This window comes from Phyllobates terribilis, unplaced genomic scaffold, assembly GCF_046119375.1.
Source record: "Phyllobates terribilis strain yellow unplaced genomic scaffold, ASM4611937v1 Scaffold_130__1_contigs__length_5004896, whole genome shotgun sequence".
Classification (NCBI taxonomy): Eukaryota; Metazoa; Chordata; class Amphibia; order Anura; family Dendrobatidae; genus Phyllobates; species Phyllobates terribilis.
The window spans coordinates 427,121-440,129 of NW_027362890.1; the positions used below are offsets into that span (position 1 = coordinate 427,121).

General features: G+C 43.8%; 1 pseudogene; it reads left to right on the forward strand.

The window, feature by feature from the left end:
* The first annotated feature begins 1,742 nt into the window (after nucleotides 1-1,742).
* The window catches only part of LOC141203906 (uncharacterized), a 48,380-nt pseudogene continuing 37,113 nt past the window's right edge, over nucleotides 1,743-13,009 (forward strand).

Consider the following 13,009-nt stretch of genomic DNA (forward strand, 5'->3'; position numbering starts at 1 on the left):
CAATATAGGGCCCCACTCAGATAAGTAATGAAGCTTATTAAGTAACAGGGCAGAGACATATAGGGAGTACAGGTGCCCAAACAGATCAGTATAGAAGCATGTTTTATGATCAGGTGGCTTGTCTGTCTGCACAACGTGTGCTGGGTGGCTACCTTTAATGGAGCTGTGAACCGGCGTTCTGGCGCTCCCACTCCTTCGTCTCGTGCATCTGTCTCTGGTTGCAGCTGGAGGGTTTAGGTAAGTTTCCGCAATTACTGCCGAACTGGAAGTGCGTGCGTCATACCCGCCCACCGGAAGTTGTGTCACGGGCGGGTGACATGGCACAGGGACTGGGTCTGTTGGGTAGTGCCTGCTCACTGTATGGTTGTGTCACATGTAGCTTAACCATTGCGATGGGCAAAGTCCGCGCTTGTGCTGTAGGTTATATGCGATAGTTTTGTTATATTGTCATCACGGTGTGTGGATGAGCGGCAAAAGTGAGGTTGATCTGGGTGGGGGAAAAAAACTACTTCTGTTGGTTGGGTCAAATGGTGCCCTGGATTAAAGCAATAATGGAGAGGGATGTAGGAAATGTATGGAGTCTTGTATGAAACTATACAGTGTGAGGGTATGTCCCTTGTATGTACTTAGATTTGCAAGAATGACACATAGGAGCTGTGTGTAAGAAGGGGAGGAGAAGGGGTGGAGGAGATCTGAGTGGGAGGGCAGGGGAGAGGGGAAGGGGTTTGAGGAACTCCCTTGGAGAGGGGGAGTAGGAGTGGGTTATAGAGCTGATCTGGCGTGTCTGAAAAAAAGATCAGGTTAGCCAATCTATTTCATGGTTGAGAGCCTTGAGGGACAGTGTATGAAGGACGTGGATCTAGAACCACTCCCGCTGTTTAAGGATTTTAATAAAGTTATCACCTTGTCTGGGTCTGGATACTTGTTCGATCACCTGGAACCTGAGTTGTTATACTGTATACCTGGCGAAATGATAGGGTAGTAGTAACCAGGTTTTGCCACAACGGATAGTGGATTTGTGTTTGACAATGCGGTCCCTGATGTGTTGAATAGTTTTCCATACGTATTGTAGACCACATGGGCATTTGACTACATATACCATGAAGTTAGATTCTCTGCAGAATGAATGAGGCCACGTATGGTGACAGAAGCAGATGCCGCAGGAGCAGATCCCAGAGGTGATGAGACCCACGATTTGCAGAAGCCCTAATATGACAAAATGACAGAAAATCAGAGCAGTAGAAATCCCCAGAAAGTGACTCCGTTTTGGAAATTATAACCCTCAGGAAATTAATCTATAGGAGTAGTGACGATTTTGACTCCACAACCACTTTCTGGAAATTTGCACGCCTGGATGTTGCGAGACTGAAAATTGCAAATATATTATTTTATTGCCCAACACATAGTGTTCATATTGTACTCCAGGAGATACACACACACACACACACACACACACACACACACACACACACACACACACACACACACACACACACACACACTATAAATTAAGCGGGTTCTTCTTACTAGAGTAATGCCAAATATATGGATGCTAAATGTGGTTTGGGCACGCTGCAAGGCTCAGAAGCAAGGGGGAGATTGGAGTGATATTGCTGAATTGGGTTATGGAAGCCATGTTGCTTTTCAGGAGCATTTGAGACCATAATAATGTAGAAACTTCAGTTTTTACACTGGCAGATGATGGACCACGCTCTACTGGTTCATGCTATGAGGTTTTATATTAGACTGTGAACTGTCAGTGTCTTAGTGAATAATTCAATGTTATTACGTAACTTGCCATTTCTACAGACAGTTTAAATGTTCAGAAATATAAAATTCAAGGATATTTTCTTCAAAAATAATAATTGGTTTTATTCTTGGCAGATGACTGTACCAGGAGATCAGAGGGACAGCTGACCTCTTCAATTTCTAAATCAGATGATCTTGAGATCCCACAGGATACAATTGAAGTGAATGCCATTACTCCAGATTTACCATCATCCCTTCACAACAAAGATTTGTCATCGGATTCTTTAAAACAGGTCCTGACTTCTGATTCATTACCGACTACTAAGGAAAATCACAGTCACAAAAGAGGCATTAACAGACGAACTGCTCCTAAACGAAAGAAGCCATTTTCACAGTCAGAATATGGAAATAGTTTTCCCCTCAAAAAGTATTTTCTTAAACATCAAAAAATGTACACAGGAGACAATCGAATTTCCTGTTCCAATTGTGGGAGATGTTTTAACCAGAAATCGGATCTTGTTAGTCACCAGAGAACTCATACATTGGAGATGCCATTTTCATGTTTAAAATGTGGGAAATGTTTTGTAAAGAAAATATATCTTCTCAAACACAAGAGAACCCACACAGAAGAGAAGCCTTTTTTATGTTCCAAATGTGGGAAATGTTTTAAATGGAAAAGAAATCTTGATACCCACCAGAGAACCCACACAGGGGAGAAGCCATTTTCATGTTCAGAATGTGGAAAATGTTTTGTGCAGAAAATATCTCTTCTCAGTCACCAGAGAACCCACAAAGAAGAGAAGCCTTTTTCATGTTCAGAATGTGGGAAATGTTTTAAATGGAAAGCAAATCTTGATGGCCACCAGAGAACCCACACAGGGGAGAAGCCTTTTTCATGTTCAGAATGTGGGAAATCTTATACATCGATAACAAATCTTTTCGCACATCAGAGAACTCACACAGGGGAGAAGCCATTTTCATGTTCAGAATGTGGGAAATGTTTTGCAAAGAAATCAAATCTTATCAAGCATCTGCGAACTCACACAGGGGAGAAGCCATTTCCATGTTCAGAATGTGGGAAATGTTTTGTAAATAAATCAGATCTTATCAGACATCACAAAACTCACACAGGGGAGAAGCCTTTTTTATGTTCAGAATGTGGAAAATGTTTTAAACATGAATCAGATGTTGTTAAACACCAAAGAACCCACACAGGGGAGAGGCAATTTTCATGTTCAGAATGTGGGAAATGTTTTATAGCGACATCAAATCTAATCAGACATCAGAGAACCCACACAGGGGAGAAGCCATTTTCATGTTCAGAATGTGGAAAATGTTTTAACCAGAAATGTTATTTTGTTAAGCACCAGAGAACCCACACAGGGGAGAAGCCTTTTTCATGTTCAGATTGTGGGAAATGTTTTAACCAGAAATCAAATCTTATCAAACATCAAAGAACTCACACAGGGGAGAAGCCTTTTTCATGTTCAGAATGTGGGAAATATTTTACACGGAAATCAACTCTTAATAAACATCAGAGAAGTCACACAGGGGAGAAGCCTTTTTCATGTTCAGAATGTGGGAAATGTTTTAACCAGAAATCAAATCTTATCCAACATCAAAGAACTCACACAGGGGAGAAGCCTTTTTCATGTTCAGAATGTGGGAAATGTTTTAACCAGAAATCAAATCTTATCAAACATCAAAGAACTCACACAGGGGAGAAGCCATTTTCATGTTCAGAATGTGGGAAATATTTTACACGGAAATCAACTCTTAATAAACATCAGAGAAGTCACACAGGGGAGAAGCCTTTTTCATGTTCAAAATGTGGGAAATGTTTTAACCAGAAAGCGCATCTTGATAGCCACGAGAGAACCCACACAGGGGAGAATGACTCAACTACACCCAACTGGTCTCTGTATACACTAGAAAGGCCCTAGCTGCACAACTTAAAACACCACCTCGGACCTAACTACCAAATAGACAGTTGAGGAGTTTCTCGTATTTCCTGAGGAACCAGAGGGGAGTCTGCAACACACTGTCAACAAGGGGAAAGAAAAGTGTGACATAAGATATGAAAAACCCTGAGTGAGAAACTAAAACACATTCATATAGGGCAAAGAAGGCAAGCTAATGAGAACCAAAAATAAAAGGAGCAAGTATAACTTCCCAGAAACCTAACAGTGGTAGAAGGAAAAGGTACTGGGAGAGAAAGCAAACAGACCAGGAGGATTATTTCACCTTTGTGGTGAAAATTACAAAATTCATCTTCGCCCACAATTATTAGAATTTGATAACATAACAATATATATCTACAAGAGACTGGTACAGCAATAGGAAGTAACATGGCTCCACAGTACGCAAATCTTTTAATGGCCAAGCTTGAAAGTGACTTCTTGTCCACATGTCCCATCAGGGCTCTTGCCTACTACCATTACTTTGATGATATTTTAATCATCTGGACGGAATCTGAGCAACAGCTTAAGACGTTCCATGAACACTTTAATCAATTTTATCTCACCATTGTTAAATATTAATTATGGATATACATTTTATTCTTAATTCTGAATTCTGTACCATACATAAGATTGCATCAGCCATCGTGCTAGGGTTTCTAGATGACATGCGCTATTTGTGTATTTTTAGTTCAGCACCATAATTAGAAGAACAGGTGCTATATGACAGGCCTATAAAAGCCCATGTTAGAGACAGGGGGGGGTCTCTTGCCATTCCACAGGACAAGGATATGTGTGTAAACCAGCTGCTGATGTAGGCCCAAGGAAACACGTTCTTTACCCGGACACATGGTGTCATCCTGAGACGTGCTGGACACAGACAGACGCAATCTACCATCCAGGATCCCAGGGAAAGATGGGTGAATCTCAATTATTAAGCTAATTATGGACAAATGGACAATCACTCTGTAACTATTTAATTATTTTATGTAATCATTCTTTTTAATGGACAATCTGAGAATAAATCGATACATTTTTTCATAAGAATATCGTGATAGTCATTAATCGATCACATCTGATAAGAAGGCCTCGATAGAAAAAATATACGGAAAGAAGTATTTGTTTACAACCATCAACTTAACACTCAACTACTCCTGTACTGAAATTAACTTTTTGGACACCTTCATTAAGCTACAGAACAATGAAATAGAGACATCCAATTAACCGTCCAACATACCTTAAATGGGTCAGTTCAGTTTCCATCCAAAACACATAAAAAAACTGTATGGGCTAAAGCCAAGCCATCAGATACAATCGGATATGTTCCAACCCTATGGACAGAGACAAACACCTTGGTGGCCTCAAAAAGACCTTTTTGAACAAGGGCAACTTGGTGCCTCTAGTAGTCACCTACAATCCAAATTTGGCAGCGCTAAAGAGAGCTGCATGGAAATTACAACCTTTATTACAAAAAGATGCCCGGTTACAATCTATATTTCCAGATCTCCCACTTCTGTGTTTTAGGCAGTCCCCAAATCTAAAAAGCATTATTGTCAGAAGCTCCCTGTCCTCTCCAATAGCTACATGAACCTTTCCCTGCAACCAGAAAAAATGTAAAACCTGTCCATTTATAATGACTCTGAGAAGATAAAGATCCCAACTCGCATCAGGACTAGAGATGAGCGGTGTTCGACTAGAACTGTTCGCCAATCTCAAATTCGAGCTGTTTTGGGCGGTGTTCGAGTTGTTCGACGAACCCGAACGATTTGCAAAAAATTCGGCTGTTCGAGGTTATGTTCGATAACTGTTCGTGCACCAAAAGCGTGTCCTGCATGTCTGGCGCTATTTAGAGCACCAATCATGCAGGGATTGTCTGCCACTCACTGTAATGCCACAGCCATGGTGGTTGTGGCATTACAGTGATTGCCCAAATCGATGGGAACAATGCCAACAGTGAAACATGAAAAGCCGGCAATTCAGCAGCGGCATACACCTGTACCCGACAATTTAGAACCGAAAGAATAGAGCTTCACACATAGATTAGATAGATATAAACATGTCAGCCACATATATACGAAGTACAGTGAAAGTGCTGCTTACTGTACTTGTCATTTAGCGTAAAGGATTTATCAAAAAAAATAATAGTGTTTTCATGCACCGTCTCTTTAAAAAAGCCGGCCGGCAATTCAGCAGCGGTACCCGACAATTTAGAATAGAAAGAATAGAGAATCACACATAGATTAGATAGATAGAAACATGTCAGTCACATATATATGAAGTACAGTGACAGTGCTGCTTACTGTACTTGTCATTTAGCGTAAAGGATTTATCAAAAAAAATAATAGTGTTTTCATGCACCGTCTCTTTAAAAAAGCCGGCCGGCAATTCAGCATCTGTTCCCGACAATTTATAACAGACAGAATAGAGCTTCACACATAGATTAGATAGAAACATGTCAGTCACATATATATGAAGTACAGTGATAGTGTTGGTTACTGTACTTGTCATTTAGTATTAAAATAAAGGATTTATTATTAAAAAAATTGGCGTGGGGTTCCCCTTAATTTTAGGCTCTAGCGGAGGTTAAGCAGACGGCTGGGGCAGATGTTTGAAGCCTGGGAAGGGGGTAATACCCACGGAGCTTCCCAGGCTACTAATATCAGCCCCCAGCTGAATACATAGCCTTTACTAGCTATTAAAATGGGGGACCCCCCCAAAAAAATGACGTGGGGTCCCCCCTAATTTAATAGCTAGCAAAGGCTAGGCAGACAGCTGGGGGCTGATATTAATAGCCCAGGAAGGGAGCCATGAATATTGGCCCCCTCCCAGGCTAGAAACACCAGCCGTCAGCCGCCCCAGAAATGGCGCATTCATAGGATGCGCCAATTCTGGCACTTAGCCTCGCTCTTCCACGCTGCCCTGGTGCGGTGGCAGGGGGTAATAGGGTTGGGGTTGATGTCAGCTTATAATGCCAGCTGACATCAAGCCCAGGTTAGTAATGGAGAGGCGTCTATAAGACACCCCCATTACTAACCCCATAGTCAAAGTTAAAAAAAACACAAACACCCAGAATAAAGTCCTTTAATTGAAATAAAGACACAATCCTTTATTGTTCTAAATTAAACCATACTTACCATCACGCCCATTCCAGCTGAAGCCAACGATCTCCTGCAATAAAAGAAAAATAATAAACCAACATCATCTTTACCTTTCCATGGTTCCCATGACAGCTTCATGTCCAATGAACTCGGCTCACCTCATGCACGTCACTGACAGCGTGGGAAAATTCTCACGCTGAAGCGGTGAGTGCAGGAGAATTCTCCCACGCTGTCAGTGACGTGCATAAGGTGAGCTCATGTCCAATGAACTCAGCTCACCTCCTGCACGTCACTGACAGCGTGGGAGAATTCTCCTGCACTCAGCGCTTCAGCGTGAGAATTCTCCCACGCTGAAGCGCTGAGTGCAGGAGAATTTTCCCACGCTGTCAGTGAGGTGCATAAGGTGAGCTCATGTCCAATGAACTCAGCTCACCTCCTGCACGTCACTGACAGCGTGGGAGAATTCTCCTGCACTCAGCGCTTCAGTGTGAGAATTCTCCCACGCTGAAGCGCTGAGTGCAGGAGAATTTTCCCACGCTGTCAGTGACGTGCATGAGGTGAGCCGAGTTCATTGGACAATAACTCGGCTCATCTGGATGCCCTCACTGTGGAGCGCAAGCAAGCCTGCGGTTCTCAGTGTCTGCGGGATGACAGGCTGGATGGCAGCGTTCTGCTGCGGTCCAGCCTGTCATCTCGATGTAGCAGAGCTGAAGCTGTCATGGGAACCATGGAAAGGTAAGGATGATGTTGCTTTATTATTTTTCTTTTATTTCAGGAGATCGTTGGCTTCAGCTGGAATGGGCGTGATGGTAAGTATGGTTTAATTTAGAACAATAAAGAATTGTGTGTTTATTTCAATTAAAGGACTTTTTTCTGGGTGTTGTGTTTTTTTTAAATACTTTACTAGAAATTCATGGTGGTCATGTCTAATATTGGCGTGACCCCATGAATTTCGGGCTTAGGGCCAGCTGATAATGCCAAGCTGGCCCTAACCCCTTTATTACCCAGTGAGCCACCGCATCAGGGCCCTGGATGAGTTGGGTACAGCGCCAGAAGATGGCGCTTCTATGAACGCGCCATTTTCCGGGGTGGCTGCGGACTGCAATTTGCAGCGGGGGTGGCCCAGAAAGCTTGGGCCTCCCTGCGCTGCGGATTCCAGCCCCCAGCTGCCTAGTTGTACCTGGCTGGACACAAAAACAGGGCGAAGCCCCACGTCAATTTTCTTTAAATTATTTCATGAAATAATTAAGAAAAAAAGGGCTTCCCTATATTGTTGTGTCCGGCCAGGTACAAATAGGCAGCTGGTGGTTGGGGGCAGCCCGTTCCTGCCTGCTGTACCTGGCTGGACACAAATATAGTGCGAAGCCCCACGTCAATTTTTTTAAAATTATTTCATGAATTTCCTGAAATAATTTAAAAAAATTGAAGTGGGGCTTCGCACTATATTAGTGTCCAGCCAGGTACAGCAGGCAGGAACGGGCTGCCCCCATCCACCAGCTGCCTATTTGTACCTGGCCGGACACAACAATATAGGGAAGCCCTTTTTTTCTTAATTATTTCATGAATTTCATGAAATAATTAAAAAAAATTGAAGTGGGGCTTCGCACTATATTTGTGTCCAGCCAGGTACAGCAGGCAGGAACGGGCTGCCCCCAACCACCAGCTGCCTATTTGTACCTGGCCGGACACAACAATATAGGGAAGGCCTTTTTTTCTTAATTATTTCATGAATTTCATGAAATAATTAAAAAAAATTGAAGTGGGGCTTCGCACTATATTTGTGTCCAGCCAGGTACAGCAGGCAGGAACGGGCTGCCCCCAACCACCAGCTGCCTATTTGTACCTGGCCGGACACAACAATATAGGGAAGGCCTTTTTTTCTTAATTATTTCATGAATTTCATGAAATAATTAAAAAAAAAGTACGTGGGGCTTCGCCCTATTTTTGTGTCCAGCCAGGTACAACTAGGCAGCTGGGGGCTGGAATCTGCAGCGCAGGGAGGCCCAAGCTTTCTGGGCCCCCCCCCGCTACAAATTGCAGTCCGCAGCCACCCCGGAAAATGGCGCGTTCATAGAAGCGCCATCTTCTGGCGCTGTACCCAACTCATCCAGGGCCCTGGTGCGGTGGCTCACTGGGTAATAAAGGGGTTAGGGCCAGCTTGGTATTATCAGCTGGCCCCAAGCCCAAAATTCATGGAGTCACGCCAGTATTAGACATGACCGCCATGAATTTCTAGTAAAGTATTTAAAAAAAACACAACACCCAGAATAAAGTCCTTTAATTGAAATAAAGACACAATTCTTTATTGTTCTAAATTAAACCATACTTACCATCACACCCATTCCAGCTGAAGCCAACGATCTCCTGCAATAAAAGAAAAATAATAAACCAACCTCATCCTTACCTTTCCATGGTTCCCACGACAGCTTCAGCTCTGCTACATCGAGATGACTGGCTGGACCGCAGCAGAACGCTGCCATCCAGCCTGTCATCCCGCAGACACTGAGAAGCGCAGGCATGCTTGCGCTCCTCACTGTCTCGCTGTGACGGCATCCAGATGAGCCGAGGTCATGTCCAATGAACTCGGCTCACCTCATGCACGTCACTGACAGCGTGGGAAAATTCTCACGCTGAAGTGCTGAGTGCAGGAGAATTCTCCCACGCTGTCAGTGATGTGCATGAGGTGAGCTCATGTCCAATGAACTCAGCTCACCTCCTGCACGTCACTGACAGCGTGGGAAAATTCTCACGCTGAAGTGCTGAGTGCAGGAGAATTCTCCCACGCTGTCAGTGATGTGCATGAGGTGAGCTCATGTCCAATGAACTCGGCTCACCTCATGCACGTCACTGACAGCGTGGGAGAATTCTCACGCTGAAGCGCTGAGTGCAGGAGAATTCTCCCACGCTGTCAGTGACGTGCAGGAGGTGAGCTGAGTTCATTGGACATGAGCTCACCTTATGCACGTCACTGACAGCGTGGGAGAATTCTCCTGCACTCACCGCTTCAGCGTGAGAATTTTCCCACGCTGTCAGTGACGTGCATGAGGTGAGCCGAGTTCATTGGACATGAACTCGGCTCATCTGGATGTCGTCACAGAGAGACGCTGAGCAGCGCAAGCAAGCCTGCGCTTCTCAGTGTCTGCGGGATGAGAGGCTGGATGGCAGCGTTCTGCTGCGGTCCAGCCTGTCATCTCGATGTAGCAGAGCTGAAGCTGTCGTGGGAACCATGGAAAGGTAAGGATGAGGTTGCTTTATTATTTTTCTTTTATTGCAGGAGATCGTTGGCTTCAGCTGGAATGGGCGTGATGGTAAGTATGGTTTAATTTAGAACAATAAAGGATTGTGTCTTTATTTCAATTAAAGGACTTTATTCTGGGTGTTTGTGTTTTTTTTAACTTTGACTATGGGGTTAGTAATGGGGGTGTCTTATAGACGCCTCTCCATTACTAACCCGGGCTTGATGTCAGCTGGCATTATAAGCTGACATCAACCCCAACCCTATTACCCCCTGCCACCGCACCAGGGCAGCGTGGAAGAGCGAGGCTAAGTGCCAGAATTGGCGCATCCTATGAATGCGCCATTTCTGGGGCGGCTGACGGCTGGTGTTTCTAGCCTGGGAGGGGGCCAATATTCATGGCTCCCTTCCTGGGCTATTAATATCAGCCCCCAGCTGTCTGCCTAGCCTTTGCTAGCTATTAAATTAGGGGGGACCCCACGTCATTTTTTTGGGGGGGTCCCCCATTTTAATAGCTAGTAAAGGCTATGTATTCAGCTGGGGGCTGATATTAGTAGCCTGGGAAGCTCCGTGGGTATTACCCCCTTCCCAGGCTTCAAACATCTGCCCCAGCCGTCTGCTTAACCTCCGCTAGAGCCTAAAATTAAGGGGAACCCCACGCCAATTTTTTTAATAATAAATCCTTTATTTTAATACTAAATGACAAGTACAGTAACCAACACTATCACTGTACTTCATATATATGTGACTGACATGTTTCTATCTATCTAATCTATGTGTGATGCTCTATCTTTCTGTTCTAAATTGTCGGGTACCGCTGCTGAATTGCCGGCCGGCTTTTTTAAAGAGACAGTGCATGAAAACACTATTATTTTTTTAAATAAATCCTTTACACTAAATGACAAGTACAGTAAGCAACACTATCACTGTGCTTCTTATATGTGTGACTGACATGTTTCTATCTATCTAATCTATGTGTGATGCTCTATTCCTTCTTGTCTAAATTGTCGGGTACCGGTGTATGCCGCTGCTGAATTTGCCGGCCGGCTTTTTTAAAGAGAGTGTCTTCTGAGCAGTTTGTCAGCTTTTGGACACCTTTGCAGGTGTTTTCTATGTGTTTCTATGTGTTTTTGTTTGCCTGCCATTGGTTTTAACGGTGTTCGACGGTGTTCTAAGGTGTTCGACGAACAGTTCCTCGAACATCCCGGTGTTCGACGAACCGAACCGAACCCGAACACTACGGGGGTGGCTCAACACTAATCAGGACCACAAGATCTCGGGTACTTTCAGCTGCATCACATGTAATGTACTTAATTATATGTATCAAATGTCCAGCTGGGGGTCTGTATGTAGGGGAGACAGGGCAAAAACTTAGAACAAGGATGAATTCTCATCGCCACACAATAAAAGAAAAAAGAATAGATATACCTGTGGCCAATCATTTTTTTATCCCTGATCACAGCATCATAGACATGAAATTATACCAAAAATAATGAGTACATAATGGTCCAAATAAGAACATCAAGAATGTCCATGCTAGTGCTCAAAATGCAATTATGTTTATTAATCGGTTACATTGTGGACAGCTTATACAAATCTTGGAGACAATAATATGATAAACAAAGGACTGAGCAGAGAGCCAAGGTAGGGGAAAAGAATAACACGAAGGCAACAGAGGGGAAATAAAGTGCATCTGGTACAGTTAAGGGTCCTTGTGCAAAGTAGCAAAATTGGGTCCCAGTATTATGACAAGGGTAAAAGAATCCGTCCCTATATCCCTCTCTAAAGTGCCAACAGGTCCCCAAATGTAAATTATTGCTCACCCATACTGTATCCAGAAGTCATGCGTCCCTCCATGTCAAAGTGCAGCCCTGACACGTGTTTCGCTAGATGCTGCTTCCTGGGTCATGTGGAGAGGAGTGTGCAAATGGGGAGTTTTATAGGAGCGCCTCTGATGCTTAATTGGCATCACCGGCGCATGCGAGCTGTGTCAGGCCGGTAGAGGAGCAGTGAGGGGGCGTTTCCCAGTGGCCACGGGTCAGGAAGAATGACTTCCTGTTACGTCAGAGACACGTGACCAATCTGATGGAAGCCCCGCACACATGCTCATTCCCAGCCCCACAGCACCCATGCGCACTGCCAAATCGGCCATTTTTGTTCAGGGCAAGTTAAGGACAAAATCTGCTCTTCCCACCAATAAAAATAGACATGAAATTACTTGTATTGCAAGGTAACTTCAGATCTCAGAGAGACAGGAAAATGTGGAAGTACAAACTTATGACAATCTTTGACACACTCTGAGCTGGAATGAATGTGTCGCATGGATTTATGTCTTTCTACATCAACTAAGGCATGGGCTCCTCAAACCGTTTGGGGGCATCACAATCATGGACCAGACCTCAATCACAGGACAATAAAACTTTCACACTCCTTATCTATGAACTCTTCTAATATTCACCGCCACAACTGCTTCTCCCTCTCCCATACTGATAGTTCTGCTTCACATCACTTGTCTTATCTATTGCATTATTCCTGTGCCATGTTGTGTATAAATATGTGACTCTTCAGATTTTGTGTTATACTATGTCTGATGAAGAGACCTGAGTAGTCTTGAAAGCTTGCAATTTGTTACCTTTTAATAGCTAACTGAAAAGATGGTATCAATCACTGAAGACTCTCAGATTTTAATATTTTTCTCCAAACAGCAATTTTAAGATCTCTCCACAGGTGTTCAATGGGATTTAGATCTGGACTCATCACTTCATAACTCTCCAGCACTTTGTTTCCACCCATTTCTGGGTGCTTCTTGAAGTATCTTTGGGGTCATTGTCATGGTGAAAGACCCATGACCTAGAATGCAAACCCAGCTTCCTGACACTAGGCACTACATTGCCACATAAAATCCTTTGGTAATCTTCAGATGATTACACCCCTGTCAGTGTATAGTGCTGTCTTCTACAGCAGTCACA